Source organism: Lampris incognitus, unplaced genomic scaffold (genome assembly GCF_029633865.1).
Source record: "Lampris incognitus isolate fLamInc1 unplaced genomic scaffold, fLamInc1.hap2 scaffold_62, whole genome shotgun sequence".
Classification (NCBI taxonomy): Eukaryota; Metazoa; Chordata; class Actinopteri; order Lampriformes; family Lampridae; genus Lampris; species Lampris incognitus.
This window is the reverse complement of record NW_026611576.1, coordinates 838838-857500: the sequence shown is the minus strand read 5'-3', so window position 1 is coordinate 857500 and position 18663 is coordinate 838838.

The following is an 18663-nucleotide window of genomic DNA, read 5'->3' as shown; positions in this document are numbered from 1 at the left end:
CCACCCGAACGCCGGCAAAGCCGGTCGGCAGAGGTCCTCCGAAGGCGTGTTAAGTTGGCCCATCGACCAGGAGAACAAAGACCACAACAAATCCAGCCCGGCCAGAGAAAGCACCCGCGGTATACATCTCACACTTACCCTGGCTCCCACATTGAAAATTGAGAGGCTCCCGAAAATCTGCCCACACCCATCGTTAAAACGCAGTACAGCGATGAAGAAAATACTGCGCAAGTGGTGTACTAGGGGCCGCCGTTCCACACACATCCATCGCTTTTATATTACAGTAGTAGGAGCTCTGTTCACAACATCGTCCTCTCTAGCTTAGGCTTTCCAAAGATATCTTTAGGCTCAATTTCATCCCGTTTATTCTTTATGCTTCATATGTCATCCCGTTTCCTTCCTAATGCTTTCCTCATTTTCAATATCATCTTGTACACATTTTCAATTCAAGCGTGGTACTGGATGCCATCTTTGCAATAAGTCCGCTCGTCACATTCCATCCATGCTGGATATTCCACCGTAAGTGCTATTATTGAAAAGTGCAAGCCTTTGGGGACAACAACGACTCAAGTCGCCAACGCTCTGTTGACTCAATAACTGCAGAGATCCAAACTTCCCCTGGCATTAACGTCGGCACAAAAACTGTGCGCCGGGAGCTTCGTGGAATACGGCTTTCTACGGATTTAGATGAAGATGTCATAAAAGCTCCCGTAGGTCTAATGGTCAGTTATCCCAAAACTTTTGTACATATAGTGTACATATCGTGTGTGTGTGTGTGTGTGGAGCTCGCACTGAGAGAGGAAGGGGCGGCAGTCATCAGATTCCTCAGAGAATCTTTCCGGACTGGAGAGCCAGACGGGTCTGACTTCTTTCTGAGGGAGGAGCAGGAGCCAGAGGCGCTTCTGGTGCCGGAGCTGACGATGAGGCCGGCACAGGGGTTTCAGCTGACTGAGAGGGGGGGGTGGCTGAGCCCATGGCTTGAAGCTGTCCGGTGACGTAGTTGACCTGAGCGGTAACTGTGCCGCACACCGCTTCACTGCGCTGGGAAGCTTCTGCCACAGCCCGACGCACCTGTTCAATCTTCTCCTCCTGTTGTCGGAGCCGACGCTCCTGCACTTCGAGGGTAGCGAGCACGGAGTCCTGCTCTGCTGTGTCCATCTTGGCCAGATTGTTCTATCAAGAACACAGAGACTGGCCCACACAAATGCAGGCAGGCAGACAGTAACCAGTGTGACGCTGCCATCCCCAAGCATCTTCAAGCTCCCACGGTATGCGGGCATCACAGCCCTGGAGCCATACCTAGCTCAAGTGAAACTGGTAGCAAGTCACAACCAGTGGAGCACCCAAGACACTGATGCCCATGTTGCCCTGGCGCTCGAAGGGAATGCGCTGCAGGTATTGCTCGACCTTATGCCGTCAGAACAGCAGGATTACGAGACACTGGCCGCTGCTTTGGTCAACGGGTCTCTACTGACAGCATGCGAGACCGACTGGCCCGCCGGCGCCGCCAAGAGGGCGGGACCCTGGGAACCTATGCAGCAGACGTGCACTTCTTTGCACATCGTGGCTACCCCACCTTTGATCCAGCAGCTCGTGACGAGTTAGCCCTGAGTGCCTTCATCCAGGGGCTCACCCCAGAGAGGTTGAAGGAGCACCTCCGCATCACGGCACCTACAGCCTTCAAGACTGCATTGGAAGAGGCAGAGTGGGTGGAGGCTGTGATGGCCCCACACAACCAACCAAGACCCCGAGTGCGTCAGGCTGAGGTCCACGCAGATGAAGGAGACGTCGAAAGAGGGGTCGTCTGCCAGGCTTGTCCGTCACCACGCCGAAAGCAACCAGGCCGATGCCAACCACCCTTCAGACCCTGGTCGCCTCGTGATCCATGCTACCGCTGTGGAGAAGCGAGGCACAAGGCCCGTGACTGCCCTGCCCCTGCACCACGACGCCGTAGCACTCCCCAGTCGGAAAACTAGAATGGGGTGGCACCGCGGGGAGACTGCTACCCAGCCGACCGACCATATCCCCCATTAAGAACTCTTCCCAGATCGGCAGAGTGGGCCACGCACACGGTCTCTCTCTTTGTTGCTCCATTGGTGGACACCGCTGCTGGGCCCTTGTGGACACAGGGTCCACCATCTCCATTGTGCGTCCAGGGGTGCTGCCAGAGACAGAGTGGAGGCCCACCACCCGTAAAATCAGAACTGTGACTGGGGAACTAACCAGCATGCTGGGGAAGAGAGCACTGCAGGTGCGGGCAGGGAAAGTTGCAGCCACCCACGAGTTTTGGTTGGCTGAAATACAAGACCCTCGCATCATCGGGCTGGATTTGCTGACTCGCCGGGGGGCTCTGGTCGATGTGTCGAGTAATGCCATTCACCTTGGCACAGAGACCCTGGCCCTCCGGCGCCGTCCAGAGAGGAAGGTGGGACGTATCCACATCCAGCCAACTCCACCTGTCACCATGCCGCCGCCGCCCCCATCTCCACTGCCAACCGAGGGGATGACGACACTGCCTAGCCCACCAACAATGACGACGACCCTCATCGAGGCTACCGTTCCTCAGACACCCTCGCCGGACACTGTTGCCGCCATCCAGAAGCTGTATCAGCGGAGCAGTGAAGGGCTGGACCCTCAGCAGAGTCAACAGCTGAAAGACCTGCTCCAACAGTTCGCTGAGATTTTCGCTGCACGCGAAGAGGAGTGCACCCAGACCAACCTGGTGCAGCACACAATCGACACTGGTACAACCCCACCCATTAGACTGCGACCCTACCGGTTAGCGCTTGCCAAGCGTGAAGCTGCAGAGCGGATGATTCTAGAGATGGCTGCGGCCGGGGTGATAGAGCCATCCAATAGCCCTTGGGCCGCCCCTGCCATCCTGGTCAAAAAGAAAGATGACACCTGGAGGTTCTGTGTGGACTTTCATCGGCTGAACAATGCAACTCGCAAGGACTCCTACCCCTTGCCCCGCATTGACGACGCTCTGGACCACATCGCAGGTTCACAGTGGTTCAGCTCACTTGACCTACGGAGCGGTTACTGGCAGGTGGAGCTGGCACCAGAAGCCAGACCCAAGACGGCCTTCACCATCGGTCAGGGACTCTGGCAGTTTCGTGTGATGCCCTTTGGTCTCTGCAATGACCCCGCCACGTTCGAGAGACTAACGGAGAGGGTGCTGGCTCACATTCCCCGCAACCGGTGCGTGGTTTACCTTGATGGCCTTCTGGTTCATGCCGCTGACTTCGAGCTTGCCCTAGAGAACCTCCGTCAGGTCTTCCCAGCCATTGGGGGGGCGGGCCTGCGCCTGCACCCCAAGAAATGCCACCTCCTTCGACGTGAGACCAAGTTTTTGGGCCATGTGGTGGGGGCAGAGGGCGTGGCCCCTGATCCTACTAAGGTGGAGGCGGTCGAGAAATGGCCAGTTCCGCGAAACGTCAGCGAGGTGCGCAGCTTCACGGGGCTCGTCTCCTACTACCGACGTTTTGTCCGCAACTTTTCCTCCGTTGCCAGTCCCCTACACCGTCTCACCGAGAAGGGACGGGAGTTCCACTGGGACGACAACTGTGCAGCCGCCTTTGCCCGGCTCCGCACCGCCTTGATCACTGCACCCATCCTGGCCCTTCCTGATCCTAAGTGCCGCTTCATCGTGGACACAGACGCCAGCAATGTGGGGCTGGGGGCCGTCCTGTCTCAGGAAGTTGCTGGGGGAGAGAGAGTGGTGGCTTACTACAGTCGTGTCTTGAGCTGCCCTGAACACAATTACTGCATTACACGACGCGAGCTCCTGGCGGTGGTCGCGGCGTTCAATCATTTTCGCCCCTATCTCTATGGCCAGACCTTTCTCCTGCGGACGGATCATGCGGCCCTGATCTGGCTGCTCAGCTTTAAGGAGCCCGAAGGCCAGGTGGCTACGTGGATTGAGGAGCTGCAGAGCTACGACTTTGAGACCCAGCACCGAGCCGGGCGCCTGCACAGCAATGCAGATGCCCTCTCCCGTCGTCCCCGCAAGGATTGTAGACATTGTGAGCGCCAAGAGGAGCGAGACAGAGCAATCCTCCAAGTATCCACCACGCGGCAGGTTGAGCCAGAGGAGGCGTGGCTGATGGCAATGGACAAGCAGGAGTGGCAAACAGCGCAGGATAGTGATCCCACCCTGGCCAGGGTGGGACAGTGGGTCGACGCCAAGGCACACCCCCACTGGCAAGCTGTCTCTGCCATGTCGGTGGAGACCAAGGCCTACTTTTCCCAGTGGGCCACCTTGGCCCGGCGTGATGGACCGTTGTACTGAGTCTGGCAAGCGCCGGGCCGGGGAAGAAGTGTGTGGCAGTTACTGGTGCCCAAGGACTGGCGCCAACGAGTGCTACGGGCAGCCCACGGCTCGGTGGGGGCAGGTCACTATGGGGTGGCAAAGACGCTGAACAAACTGCGCCAACGGTTCCACTGGGCCGGATGCAGGCATTACACTGAACTTTTTGTGCACTGTTGTGATGCCTGCACTGCCAAGAAAGGACCAACCAGACGCTCCCATGCCCCTCTACAACAAGATCAGGTGGGGGCCCCCCATGGAACGGGTCGGTGTGGACTTTCTTGGCCCATTTCCCACCACAGACAACGGAAACCGGTACGTCCTTGTGGCCATGGACTACTTTACCAAATGGTCTGAGGCGTATGCGGTCCCAGACCAGAGCGCTGCCACTACAGCCGAGCGGCTGGTGTGTGAGATGTTCTGTCGGTTCGGTGCGCCCGAAGAAATACACAGCGATCAGGGGCGGAACTTCGAAGCACAGGTATTCGCTGAGGTGTGTCAACGCATGGGGGTGAAGAAGACCAGGACCACGCCCCTCCACCCCCAGAGCGACGGACTGGTGGAGAGGTTCAATCGAACGCTCACAACACAACTCGCTATTGTCACCTCACGGCACCAGCGAGACTGGGACTGTCATCTACCCCTGGTCCTGTGGGCGTACCGGTCGGCGGTACAAGAAAGTACCGGGTGTACACCGGCCGCGCTCATGTTCGGGAGAGAACTGCGGACCCCTGTGGACTTAGCCTTTGGCACGCCCCCGGGTACTGACCTTCCCAAGATACCCGGTTTCGAGTACCTGCGGGACCTCCAACAACGTCTGGCCGAGGCACAAGTGTTTGCTCGGCAGCATCAGGAACAGGCAGGTGCAAAAAAAAAAGCGGGCATATGACACTCGTTGTCAGGGCCGCTCCTTCACCCCAGGAGCAAAGGTGTGGGTCTTCAACCCAATCCGGAAGAGAGGAGTCTCCCCCAAGCTCGCCAGCCAGTGGGTGGGGCCCTGTGAGGTGTTGGAGCAGCTTTCAGATGTTGTGTACCGGGTGAAACTGTGTGTCCGGGGGCGGGTGGTAGTTCTGCACCGGGACTGTTTGGCACCTTACCGCCCCTTGGCTGAAGAACCTGTAGATCAGTTTAGCCCATCCGGGACGGTCCCTCCTACACCCACAGGCCCTACCAACCGGACAGACAGTGGGGAACAGGGACCCGTGACCCCGCGGCGGCGGAGACGGCTTCCCCTTCGCTATAGGGACTTTGTTGTCGGCTGAGGACAGGCGACACGCTGGAGGGGGTAATGTAGCGAAGTTGCTACCCCGTCAGAATTGTGCCAATTGTCCTGGTTTACCCATCAGGCACTGCGTGCAGATTGTCAGTTGTTATTAAATGTTTTGTAAGTGTTTTATGTGGTTTTATGTGTTTATGTGATTACTATGTGTTGTGGTGTAATTGTAGTTGTCATTCTGTTGTGTTGTGTAACCTTGGAACTGAAACCCTGAACAACTTTGTTGTTCGAGTAGATGACCCCCATGTATTGTAACACATTTCTGTAAGTTCTTGTTTCTGTGTGAGTTCAATAAAGGGGCTGCAAAGTTACCTTTGTCGTTGCTTCTACGTTCGCCACAATATTCTTACCTTAAAAGGGAAGGGGGTGTAGTATCCCACCTTTGACAATTAAAGCATTTACCAGTGTTGGAGCCCATCGGTAAGGGGCCGCTATATATATACGTGTGTGTGTGTGTGTGTGTATAGATATATTACACACACACACACACACACACACACACACACATATATATATATATATATATATATATATATATATATATATACTACTTTCGGCTCCTCCCGTTAGGGGTCGCCACAGCGGATCATCCGTTTCCATTTCTTCTTGTCTTCTGCGTCTTCCTCTGTCACATCAGCCACCTGCATGTCCTCCCTCACCACGTCCATAAACCTCCTCTGTGGCCTTCCTCTTTTCCTCTTTCCTGGCAGCTTCCTATTCAGCATCGTTCTCCCAATATACCCAGCATCTCTCCTTCACACACATCCATCGCTTTTACAGTACTTGCTGTACCAGCGGCGTACTTGCTGTACCAGGGGCGTACTTGCTGTACTAGTAGCTCTGTTCACAACATCGTCCTCTCTAGCTTAGGTGCTCAAAAGATATCTTTGGGCTCAATGTCATCCCGTTTATTCTTTATGCTTCATATGTCATCACCTTTCCTTCCTAATGCTTTCCTCATTTTCAATTATCATCTTGTACACATTTTCAATTCAAGCGTGGTACTGGATGCCATCTTTGCAATGAGTCCGCTCGTCACATTTCATCCCTGCTGGATATTCCACCGTCAACAAACTGTAAGTGCTATTATTGAAAAGTGCAAGCCTTTAAGGACAACAGCAACTCAAGTCGCCAACGCTCTGTTGACTCTGCAGGGATCCAAACTTCCCCTGGCATTAACATCGGCACAAAAACTGTGCGCCGGGAGCTTCGTGGAATATGGCTTTCTATGGATTTAGACTAAGATGTCATTACAGCTCCCGTAGGTGTAATGGTCAGTTATCCCAAAACTTTTATACATATAGTGTACATATTGTGTGTGTGTGGAGCTCGCACTGAGAGAGGAAGGGGCGGCAGTCATCGGATTCCCCAGAGAATCTTTCCGGACTGGAGAGCCTGACGGGTCTGACTTCTGAGGGAGGAGCAGGAGCCAGAGGCGGTTCTGGTGCCGGAGCTGACGATGAGGCCGGCGCAGGGGTTTCAGCTGACTGAGAGGGGTGAGTGGCTGAGCCCATGGCTTGAAGCTGTCCGATGACGTAGTTGACTTGAGCGGTAACTGTGCCGCACACCGCTTCACTGCGCTGGGAAGCTTCTGCCACAGCCAGACGCACCTGTTCAATCTTCTCCTCCTGTTGTCGGAGCCGACGCTCCTGCACTTCGAGGGTAGCGAGCACGGAGTCCTGCTCTGCTGTGTCCATCTTGGCCAGATTGTTCTATCAAGAACACAGAGACTGGCCGACACAAATGCAGGCAGGCAGACAGTAACCAGTTCTCAGGGTCTATAATTCGGTCCAAGGGTCAAAATCCAGAAAGGCAATCAGACAGGCAGCGGTACAAAATCGGCAGGCACAAGGCTTCAAGAACCAGGCGGACTAACAAACAGGCGACGGTACCAAAACAGGAGACTGAGACTCGGAAACCAGGAACGAAACAGTCAGACACGGGGATACTCTCTAACATGAAATGCTGGAATGCTGCTCTAGGAGACAAGACAATCTGGCACTGACACACAGGGGAGCACTGGTTAAATACACACAGGAGGGAAGGGATAGCGAGGCACAGGTGAAACACATAAGGGCCGGGACAGGTAATCACACGGGGAACAGGACGTGAACACAGAGACAAGACTATCAAAATATAACGGGAAACTGACACACGACAGACCCTGACAGGTCTTTGTTCCAACCAAGCAGTTACACACCTCATTCTATTAGTCAACCAATAATCTTTGCTAAGGACCTTGATTTGTAGACTCAGGTGTGTAACTGTAACGGGGGCAGTCCTATGGTGTTCTATGCTGCTGGTTACATAACTCATTGGTTGGAACAAAGACCTGCAACCACACCGGACCTTTCTGGACCATGTTGCCTATCCTTGATGCATACAAATTGACAGATAGCGAACAGGCTTCAAGAGAAAGTCGGAGGCTGTAGTGAAGTTGAATGCTCTTTAATGTTGTCGTCATCCCCATGAAAGAATACATTTGTAAAAGTGAAATGACACAGAAGATGAGACCAGTTACTGTATGCTATATAACTCATATTATACAGCCACAGACATAAAACAGGCTACAGTGTTCACATAGTCCATTAAAGTGACATGGAAATAGCTACACATAACTTGTAAATATCTTGCAAATAATGTACACTACCTTCACCAGCTTCAAAACAAACAACACTGGCATATTTGCTGCCGGAAATCACGATCAGGGAAAAGAGGCAAACAAAGGAGACTACTGTTTAGTGTAGAAGATTGAACTCTGAACTTGATGAACTTTAACATGTTTAAAAAAAACGTGCTTTAAGATTACTTATCTGTTTTACTCTAATCCTTTATGAAGCTGGTGAAACTTATATGATTGTTGACACTGTTGTTGATTGTATTCTTACCTTAAAAGGGAAGGGGGTGTAGTATCCCACCTTTGACAATTAAGGCATTTACCAGTGTTGGAGCCCATCGGTAAGGGGCCGCTATATACATATATATATATATGTGTGTGTGTGTGTGTGTGTGTGTATATGTATATAGTATATGTATACACACACACACACATATATATATATATACTACTACTTTCGGCTCCTCCCGTTAGGGGTCGCCACAGCGGATCATCCGTTTCCATTTCTTCTTGTCTTCTGTGTCTTCCTCTGTCACACCAGCCACCTGCATGTCCTCCCTCACCACGTCCATAAACCTCCTCTTTGGCCTTCCTCTTTTCCTCTTCCCTGGCAGCTTCCTATTCAGCATCCTTCTCCCAATATACCCAGCATCTCTCCTCCACACATGTCCAAGCCATCTCAATCTTGCCTCTCTTGCTTTGTCTCCAAACCGTCCAACTTGAGCTGTCCCTCTAATATAATCGTTCCTAATCCTGTCCTTCTTCGTCACGCCCAGTGAAAATCTTGGCATCTTCAACTCTGCCACCTCCAGCTCTGCCTCCTGCTGTCTTTTCGTCAGTGCCACTGTCTCCAAACCATATAACGTATCTGGTCTCGCAACCATCCTGTTAACCTTCCCTTTAATGCTTGCTGGTACCCTTATGTCGCAAATCACTCCTGACGCTCTTCTCCACCCACTCCACCCTGCCTGCCTGCACTCTCTTCTTCACCTCTCTCCTGTACTCCCCGTTACTTTGGACAGTTGACCCCAAGTATTTAAACTCATATGCCTTTGTCACCTCCACTCCTTGCATCCTGTCCATTCCACTGTCCTCCCTCTCATTCACGCATAGGTATTCCGTCTTCCTCCTACTGACTTTCATTCCTCTTCTCTCCAGTGCATACCTCCACCTCTCCCGGCTCTCCTCAACCTGCACCCTACTCTCGCTACAGATCACAATGTCATCCGCGAACATCATCGTCCATGGAGACTCCTGCCTGATCTCGTCCGTCAACCTGTCCATCACCATTGCAAACAAGAAAGGACTCAGAGCCGATCCTTGATGTAATCCCACCTCCACCTTGAACCCATCTGTCATTCCAACCTTGCACACTTCACCATTGTCACACTTTCCTCATACATATCCTGTCCCACTCCTACATACTTCTCTGCAACTCCCGACTTCCTCATACAATACCACACCTCCTCTCTTGGCACCCTGTCGTATGCTTTCTCTAAATCTACAAAGACACAATGCAACTCCTTCTGGCAGTCTCTATACTTCTCCATCAACATTGTCAAAGCACACATCGCATCTGTGGTGCTCTTTCGTGGCATGAAACCATACTGCTGCTCTCTAATCATCACCTCTCCTCCTCTCAACCTAGCTTCGATTACTCTTTCCCAAATCTTCATGCTGTGGCTGATCAACTTTATACCTCTGTAGTTGCTACAGTTCTGCACATCGCCCTGGTTCTTGAAAATCGGCACTGGTATGCTTCTTCTCCACCCCTCAGGCATCCTCTCACTTTTCAAGATTGACTTAAACAATCTAGTTAAAAACCCCACTGCCATCTCTCCTAAACATCTCCATGCCTCCACAGGTATGTCATCAGGACCAACTGCCTTGCCACTCTTCATCCTCTTCATAGCTGCCCTCACTTCCTCCTTGCTAATCCACTGAACTTGCTGATTCACTATCCCTACATCATCCAACCTTCTCTACACAACCTTCTATACATATACTATATGTATACTTGCCTCGAGGAAGAGCGTTGTTCCGTTGCTAGAGAGTTGTAGCCGTGTACACGTGGACGTCTGCAAGATAAGACAATGTTACATTAAAGACCAGTGAAGTCTGTCCGAGTGCCGAGTCTTCGTCCGTACCGCACGCATAACATTTATTTGTTTATCTATTTATTTATTCATTACTACTTTCGCTAACATCACCGTCCGCTTCGACCACACGTGTGGAACGGATGGCAGATTTGTTTTCCACTTGTTAGCGCCACGCCGTCACATTTCCCACTGCACATTGGGTGAAATACTGTGAATGTAAGGAAGCTATGGCGACAGCCATCAAATGTGGCGCAGGCTTTGTTGATAGGATGTATAAACGTGTCTTAAAGGGTTTACCACCTAACACGCTTCCTTTATGTGCTGTTTGCCAGTGTCATGTTAAGGCAGAAAAGAATAACAACATGTTTCCAAGCTGTTGACATTTGTTTGCTATACATTTCGAGTTATTAGCGACACAATTTACTACTTAGTCAAGTCAAAACAACAAGGGGAAACAAAGTCAACTTTGCATAGCCAAACTTGAATGTCCCCCACATTTCCAAAGGGACGGAGCCAGCAGAGGGCGGTGGGTTTGTCCGTCATCACAAATTCAGTTTCAACACGTTTTGGGGAATTAAATTGGGGTACTTAATTCCCTCCTTCTGCCCATTTCAAATATGCATTTCATGCTGGCACGTATCAGTGATGCCGACCGCAACGCTGCACCTTTAAAAGGACCCTTTTAAGTGTATGTCAAGTTCACCTACTGACCGTGAACAGGAGTTCAACACTCAAGTGTGCACATTGTTGTACTAGAACACTTCACTGAACAGCAAGCAGCGCGTCATCAGTGTGACAGAAAGACTTTCACAAGTCAAGTCGTCATTTTTACCCCCAAACTAAAGCAGACGCACCACAGGCTTGAATCTGCGTCACGACAACACGAACGCCCGAATCCACTTTGTTTTAATGCTCTGAAACAACGAACATTATTACCATCACTTTCTGCTCCTGAGCTGTGGACTGCTTTGGACCCCTGCACTAGCAAATAAGTGTACACACACACACACACACACACACACACACACACACACACACACACACACACACACACTTAGACCTTTCACAAACAGGCATTTTCACTAGTTTCATCCCAAATTGTACCCGGTGCACACTTGTTTTAACGGTGCAGTCAAAATCTTGAACATGCATGCGGCTGGCTGGCTGACAGACTGGCTGGCTGGCTGACAGACTGGCTGGCTGACAGACTGGCTGGCTGAAAGGCTGGCTGGCTGGCTAGCTTCACCAGTGTGAATCGATGAATCTTACCATCCTCAGTGGCCAGAGACAGAAAGAGCAAAAATATTTCTTGCTACCAAAGGAGGGGGCAAAATTGCAAAATGTGGGACCTGGGACTGTCATCTTCAAGAACACAGTCTTCGCACAAGATCAACTGTCTGAATATAGAGCTCCTGATCACACCAGGTCGATGTCATGAGATTTATTAATCCCTGAAGGGCAGCGAGGTTCACTTCTGACAGGGGGCAAGGGATCTCGGACACCACCACCAACCACTCCATCCTCGGGATCGGCATCAGTGCAGTCATCCCGGAAAAGATACTCCATTGGCTGAAAGACAGTAAGGGTACAGTAAGTCAGACCAATGCCAACTGCTCAGATAGACACATCTAGGCAGGCACAAACCAAGACCAGCCCTCACCATGCTCTCCCATACTTTTTTTTTACTTTGTTTTTGTCTTCTTCTTCACTATTATTTCGATATTGTCACTCTAATGCGGGCCTGATGACACACAGGTGAACTTGCTCCGCTTAAACTGCATCACAGTCATCATCGTTTTGACAGACTGCCGAAGAGGAACATTTGGATTTTATCTTAGTTACTTTTGAAAGTGCACAATATCGTTTCACTTTGTTTGTTTGTTTGTTTGTTTGTTTATTTGTTTTTTCCTCTAAAGTCTACTACTACTACTTTCGGCTGCTCCCGTTGGGGGTCGGCACAGCGGATCATTCGTTTCCATTTCTTCCTGTCTTCTGCATCTTCCTCTATCACACCAGCCACCTGCATGTCCTCCCTCACCACATCCATAAACCTCCTCTTTGGCCTTCCTCTTCTCCTCTTCCCTGACAGCTCCATATTCAGCATCCTTCTCCACACATGCCCAAGCCATCTCAATCTTGCCTCTCTTGCTTTGTCTCCAAACCGTCCAACTTGAGCGGTCCCTCTAATATAATCGTGCCTAATCCTGTGCTTCTTCGTCACTCCCAGTGAAAACCTTAGCGTCTTCAACTCTGCCACCTCCAGCTCCGCCTCCTGCTGTCTTTTCGTCAGTGCCACTGTCTCCAAACCATACAACATAGCTGGTCTCACAACCATCTTGTAAACCTTCCCTTTAACTCTTGCTGGCACCCTTCTGTCGCAAATCACTCCTGACACTCTTCTCCGCCCTACCTGCACTCTCTTCGTCACGTCTCTCCTGCACTCCCCGTTACTTTGGACTGTTGACCCCAAGTATTTAAAGTCATATGCCTTCGTCACCTCCACTCCTGACCATTCCACTGTCTTCCCTCTCTTTCACACACAGGTATTCCGTCTTGCTCCTACTGACTTTCATTCCTCTTCTCTCCAGTGCATACCTCCACATCTCCAGGCTCTCCTCCACCTGCACCCTACTCTCGCTACAGATCACAATGTCATCCGCGAACATCATCGTCCATGGAGACTCCTGCCTGATCTCATCCGTCAACCTGTCCATCACCATTGCAAACAAGAAGGGGCTCAGAGCCGATCCTTGATGTAATCCCACCTCCACCTTGAACCCATCTGTCACCTCGCCACTCTCACACTTCCACGTGCATATCCTGCACCACTCCTACATACTTCTCGGCAACTCCCGGCTTCCTCATACAATACCACATCTCCTCTCTCGGCACCCTGGCTTATGCGTTCTCTAAATCTACAAAGACACAATGTAGCTCCTTCTGGCCTTCTCTATACTTCTCCATCAACACTCTCAAAGCAAACATCGCATCTGTGGTGCTCTTTCGTGGCATGAAACCATACTGCCGCTCGCTAATCGTCACCTCTCCTCCTCTTAACCTAGCTTCGATTACTCTTTCCCAAATCTTCATGCTGTGGCTGATCAACTTTATACCTCTGTAGTTGCTACAGTTCTGCACATCGCCCTGGTTCTTGAAAATCGGTACCGGTATGCTTCTTCTCCACTCCTCAGGCATCCTCTCCCTTTCCAAGATTGAGTTAAACAATCTAGTTAAAAACCCCACTGCCATCTCTCCTAAACATCTCCATGCCTCCACAGGTATGTCACCAGGACCAACTGCCTTGCCACTCTTCATCCTCTTCATAGCTGCCCTCACGTCCTCCTTGCTAATCCACTGCACTTCCTGATTCACTATCCCCACATCATCCAACCTGCTCTCTCTCTCTCATTTTCTTCATTCATCAGCCCCCCAATGTACTCCTTCCACCTTCTCAGCACACTCTCTTCGCTCGTCAGCACATTTCCATCTCTATCCTTCATCACCCTAAGCTGCTGCACATCCTTTGCAGCTCGGTCCGTCTGTCTAGCCAATCGGTACAAGTCCTTTTCTCCTTCCTTAGTGTCTAACCTGTCATACAACTCACCATACGCCTTTTGCCTTTGCCACCTCTCTTAGCTTTAAGTTGTGTCTCCTTGTACTCCTGTCTACTTTCTTCATCTCTCTGACTATCCCATTTCTTCTTTGCCAACCTCTTCTTCTGTATACTTTGCTGTACTTCCTCACTCCACCACCAAGTCTCCTTGTCTTCCTTCCTCTGTCCTGCCGACACACCAAGTACCTTCCTAGCTGTCTCCCTCACTATTTCTGCAGTGGTTGCCCAGCCGTCCGGCAACTCTCCACTATCCACCCAGTGCCTGTCTTAACCCCTGCCTGAACTCCACACAACAGTTTTCCTTCTTCAACTTCCACCATTTGATCTTCGGCTCTGCCTTCACTCGCTTCCTCTTCTTGCTCCTCTAAAGTCAAGTTTTATTTTTATTTCAGTGAACTGAAACGTTTTTTTTTGTTTTTTTTCTTCTCTTTTCACACCTGGTTTTAGTTCAGTTTTAGTGAACTACAATAACCTTGAGCTGGATCATGATCTGCTATTATAGACCATACTATACTGGTCTACCTGGGACTGCATCGTAGGTGAGGTCTGTTTGGGTCCTGCTCAGGTCCCACAGTGTCTATAGAGAGAAGAAGATGACAGTTAAGATACAAATGGGGCACTTCCATCAGCCTCCACTGATTCCCAGGGCAAATTAGCATGCTTTTTAACAAAAGCTATCGCCGCATGCTACCCCAAAAATGAAAACGCGCACGCAGAGCAACAGCCTACTTAGCAAGTTGGCTAACGTTGATTAGGTAAAAGCTAACTTACACAGCGACGCTCAGCTTTACTTGTAACTTAACACAACAAAACAACAAAACGTCTAGTGCAGCAGCACGTCTAGTACTGTTACCTCTCCAGCGTCGCGGCTCCGAACCGTAGTTGGAAGCCTCTGGTGGGTGTCTCGCTAGTCTATTTAGCTTAGCCTGGCTCGTAGCTGGTAACAACTTCATAAAGAGTCCGGACCAACTCTGCGGTGGAGAACGGGCCGGCCACTGCCCTGCACTGCAGTCCCATTTAACACACGGCAGCCTCCCTCCCCCCCTCCCCGTGATGCATACAAATCATCACTGGTAACGGAGGCTACCTTCCTATCTGTCGGCAAACTAGAGTCTCCGCGGCTGCGGCTACAAACAGAAAATACACAGACACACACACACACACACACACGGCTGCGTCTACATCACCCCCCCACACACACACACAATACCCACTAAGCCCTCTCCTTAAAGGGGCAAGGCACAGCTTGCATCAAAACGTATATGATTAATACTCACACTTTATTAATCTTGTAGGATGTGCCAGTGCTGCCGTGTCCAGGCTGTCCGCGCGCGTTGTTTGTGGCGCTTGCTTGACAGTACAACTTCCGGGTCAGCAAAAACGACTGTAACAAGGGTGTACCGGGGGTCGCTGCTCAACACACACAGTCCGCACAACAGTCGCAAATAAATGACTGACATCATTTTTTATTTTTGTTTTGTTTTTGTTTGTTTTTTTTGGGGGGGGGCAGGGGCTTCATATGTAATGGCTCCTCCCAGTGTAACGGGGCCAAATGGGTTGACATAAAATCAACATGATGATATTTTGACGTGGTCAAATAATGGACTTCTCAGCAAACCTTTCAGAGTTAACAAGCAAGCTTTTAATGACCGCAAGCCAAGCTAGTCATAACAGTCACAAATTCGTTTTGGTCTCAGCTTGATCCTTTTCTTGGCCACAGAAGCGACCTTATCTATTTGCCTACTCTTTACCCTCATGGTGGGAAATAGCATGTTGTCTAATCAACTTCTCTCGTAACGTCCCCATCACCTTGCACCGCATCCCCGCTATCTGTAACAGATATGCCCGTTTTTAACGTGTTCAATAGCCCACAACATAACCAAAACATCGACATTTCAGTTGCATCGTGGGTAACATGCAAATGAACTTGGAGCAGGAACACTCTAGTTGAATTCGCCACACTGCCTCCTTCCTTGAAAGACCAACGTCCCGTTGGCCTAACCCGAATCCCATGTGGATGGGTCCATCCACCATGAGGGTTTCTTCCGCCGAGCAGCTCTCCCATCCCGGGCTGCTCCTTGCCGCGGGCTGCTGATGGATGACGGGGGCGGCTCTGCATCCGCTGGGTCTGAGCCCCCACCGTCGACTTCGACGTCACCGCTGTTTCCATTCCTGGCCAGCTCTGTAAACCCAGTGTCCCCGCCCCCTCCCTGGCCCAAAACAAGGTGCTCTAATGGTAGCTCCTTGCTGACATCCAGGGAGGTTGGCTTGATCCAGCAGTGTCCTTACCCCCTCCCTGGACCCCGGTAGCCTGGTCTGTACTAAGTAAGGTGCGAGGCGATCTTGGTGAAGGATGACTATCCGAGGGCGGCTGTGGAGCTTCACTCTATAGATGACCTCTGAGATCCTCTTCAGGATGAGGCAGGGCCCCTCCCAGTTGCTGTTCAGCTTTGGGGACCGTCCCTTCGTTCGCCGTGGGTTATACACCCATACGTTGTCCCCCTGCTGGTACTCTTTGCAGTGGCAACGTACATCATAGGCTCTCTTCTGCCTTTCCCCTGCAGAAGCCATATTTTCTGGAGCCAGCTGATGAGGAGCCTCCATCCGGTCCTGTAGTGCGTCTACATAGTCCTGGCCCGGCGGCACTCGTACTGGTGGGTTTGGCGGCTTGCCAAAGACCAGATCCACAGGCGTCTGTAGCTCCCGAGCAAACATCAGTGCAGCTGGTTGTAGTGATATAACGCCATGTATATCCACTGGAACTACAATAGGTGCTATGTACTACCCGGACTGTTATTATGGTTACACCACTACCACGTATGGTTATTACGTCTGCCTACTGAGCCACGATTAAACCTGAGTTCTATAACCCGGTGTGGTCATTGATCCTCGACCAATACTACTCCAAGTATTACTTCACCCGCCAGTGAAAAAGGGGTTACATAAGTTTCACTGTTTGCATCCACACAGTAAAAAGTGATCATATGCTGCCATTCAATTAAAGCGTGTTTTTTATTTGATTGGACCCGATATAATTGTATTTATGATATTTTGGGTCTATATATGTATTAAACTCACTTTAATTCAATGGAAATCAGGGCCTCATTGGTTCAATGTATTTGACTGACTTAAAACCAAAGACTATTTTTCCATCCAGTATGTCACGTGACTACTGACGTAGCCAAACTTTGGTTCTCAAAATCTCTTGATTTTATGCCATTTTTCTTTTCACTGCTTGGAGCCCTGAGGAGAAGTCAAGTTCACGGCCAACTTGTGCCAAGTGCCAATTTCTCGGTAAGAAGTGAGCCGAAGCGCGAAAAACCCCAGTAAACATTGAATATCGACATGTTTTTGTAACATTTTGGCACACTCGGGTGTGATTTTTAAGTGACTGATTAAAGCTAATTATAACGTTATCGCACGGCAGTTTATACGTTCATAGCTAGCTAGCCTGGCTAGGAAACGACTAGCTAGCATAAGCTAGCTAACGTTAGTTAGCGAATATTTTTTTTTTAAAAGTTAGCGAATATTGCCACGTTATCACACCGACAACCAACCGAGCGATTGGCTACGCTGACGTTAGAAGACAGACCTGCTGCTAGCTGCTATAAACGGGGCCTGCTAATTCTAGCTAGCCACACAGTCTCGCTTGCTTAATTCCGGTTTAACGTTAGCCGCTCACCTGCTTGCATAACGATATCGGAGATGTCTATATACATATAACGTTACATCCAGATGTCATTTTAATGTGTGCGAATTTTCACTAGCTCACGTTAGCTTATGCTAGCTTGTCAGTCCCACGCCAAGGCAAATGCTATCTAACTAGTTGGCTTGTTGAATTTTCTACTTGGAATCATTTAATATCGTCAGTTTCGATGCATGTGAGCCTAATGTTTATTGAACGATTATGCTCGTCACTATTAAGCACCCGTAGCTAAGCAGCACAAGAGATTCACTTCTTGTACTAGCTACCGTTAGCTAGCACTAGCAACATGTGTAGGTAGGCCTCGTGCAGCACATTGTGAACGGCTCTTAGCTACAAACCGAGGCTTATGCTGCATGAATGCCCGGTGCGACACATGTGAACGGTGTTTGCTAAATCGCGGGCTGAAAGGGGTTGTTACTTCCAATGGGAAACGCTGGTAAGCCCCTTGTTATGTCTGCACACATCGACAGTGCTGCATTTGATTTGGTGCTGTTCTATTGTGCTGGGATCGCTTGGTGATGCCTGCGGGCTCTGGGTTGTTTGATCGGGTCTGCCTGTGATGCTGTGTCAGTCTAAATAAAGAATGCAACGTAGAGGTTGTGTCGAGCGACAGCGCTGTGTCCTGACGTGATTTCTCAATACAATATTGGCGACGAGGATGGCTGATATCTCTCTCCCACCACCTGCCCCCTTCCTGGCGTTACCTGGCGAGCCTCCGGTACCATGGACTCGCTGGCTACATAGTTTTGAAAATTACATCATCGCCTCAGGGCTCGACGACGTGAGCCAGGCTAGGAAGACGGCTCTGTTGCTACACTGCTTGGGAGCAGAGGGTCATCGTGTGCTCGGGACTCTGGGGAACGTCACAAACTTTGACGAAGCTGTGGGACTTATGAGCACCCATTTCGCTGCTCCACAGAGTGCCCTCCTTCGGCGATTTATATTCCGTCAGCGACACCAACTGCCTGGTGAGTCTGTGCGGCAGTACGTAGCTAATTTGCGAGGGCTAGCTAGCTCATGCAAGTTTGGCGCGCTTCAGGACG